Source organism: Cherax quadricarinatus, unplaced genomic scaffold (assembly GCF_038502225.1).
Source record: "Cherax quadricarinatus isolate ZL_2023a unplaced genomic scaffold, ASM3850222v1 Contig1994, whole genome shotgun sequence".
NCBI lineage: Eukaryota > Metazoa > Arthropoda > Malacostraca > Decapoda > Parastacidae > Cherax > Cherax quadricarinatus.
This window is the reverse complement of record NW_027197020.1, coordinates 1,928-3,854: the sequence shown is the minus strand read 5'-3', so window position 1 is coordinate 3,854 and position 1,927 is coordinate 1,928.

Genomic DNA, 1,927 nt, shown 5'->3' with positions numbered 1-1,927 from the left:
CAACTTGCTGACATTCTCGGCAACACCTAATATGATTCTTCACATCTTTCTTTAATTTTGGCCAATAAAATTCTTTTGTGATTCTATACAAGGTTTTTGTAATTCCTAAGTGACCTCCTAATGACGTATTATGAGCTATATTTAATATTTGAGGTCTATACTTTGTTGGAACCACTAACCTGTCATACAATTGCCGGGCCTCTATCTCCTTACCAGTCTCAGTGCAGATCAAATAATCGTTTTTAACTTCATACTTGACCGGATGACCCAAAGAGGATTTACCCATGGCTGCCTCAAAAGCGAATTTTAAAGAAGGGTCCTTTCGTTGTTCCTCCCGGAAGGACAGTCCCTCGGGCATGGAAACAGAGACATCTGGCAATCCTGCAACCTGGGAATAGGAAGGCTTGATCGGGGTCTGTTCACTTGATCTACGAGGCTCTGGCCAGTTTTCCTCGTAAAACAATGTGGCTATTCCGAGATCGGAGTCGTCCAAGGATAGGTCAACATTCTCTCCAGACAACCCTTGGGATGTTGCCCGAGTTATGGCCAACACCGGAGAAGAATTAATCATTAAAGGTTCAGGACACGAACTAACAGTAGTAATGTTATTACCCAGTAATAACACTGCATCTTTCATGGGGAATCCTTTTGAGACACCTACAGTCAAGTACCCAGTGTAATATTTGCACTGTACATAAATTTTATGCAAAGGAACAGAATATATAGCTCCTCCAAATGCTTCCAATAAAACAGAGGAATTCAAAGAAGTATTCTCTGAAAGGGGTAATATTCCCTCTCTTACAAGTGAGCAATATGCTCCAGTATCTCTAAAGGTCTTTACTTTAGTTGTTTCTGAGTTTTCCTGAAGGGAAATAAGACTCTTGCAATAATAAGGGGCCATACCTTTTTCTACTTCTCTAGGGGACATGTTACTAGGGATATTAGAGATTTTCCCAATGGGTTGGGGTTTGTGGGGGCAGTTGGGACTGATGTGACCTACTTTATTGCACCTGAAGCAGACGACAGGCTTTCCCTTTACTCCCTGTTGACGTTGCAAATGGTGTCGTTCTGGCTGGTGTCTCTCTAGATACTGTTGTCGAGATGCACCATGAGTAGTTTGCCTCTCCGCAGGTGGACCATATGTTGAGAAGCGTGGCTCACCAGGTGACTTGGTTGGCTGACGTAGACGTTCTCCCTCCGGCTGGCACTTCATTCTCCAAGGTTGACGATCTCTGCTCATGCCAGGCTGTTGAAAAGAGAGACGGGACCGCTCGGACAAGGAGCGGTTAGTTTCGAAGGTATCAGCCAACCTGGCTGCCTCCAATGCAGTGGTTAAGTCACGATCCTGCAGAAAGACTCGAACCTCTGGTCCCACAGATTCCACCAGGTTATCAATCAGAATAAGCTGCACCAGCTCCTCAAAGGTAGAGACACCACTTGCTTTATACCAGCTGGTAAAAGCTTTGGTTTGCTGTCTCACAAAGTCGACTAGGGATTGACCAAGCTGTCGTCTGCCCAATTTGAAACTCTTGCGGTATTTGGCTGGGATACACGTATATGCTCCCAACACTGTGGTCTTCACTACTTGATAATCAGAAAATTCAACGTCATTTAATACTGACGTGAATTCTTGTGCCTTACCCAATAATGCTGTATGAACCAACGATGCCCAATGCTGTTCCGGCCACCTCAAGGCTCGAGCCTGATTTTCGAAGCTTTCGAAAAATTGCTCTGGTTCGGCCTCATTGAAGCGGGGAACAAACTGTACTGCTTTCTGTAAACTAAAATTATTTACAGAATGCGAAAACTGCCTCCTTTCTCTTTCCCTATCAAATTCTTCCCTTGCAAATGCTCTCTGTTCCCTAGTTTGCTCAAGATTGATTTTTGCCAGCTCAAGTGCCAACGACGCTGATTCACCCTGAGACAA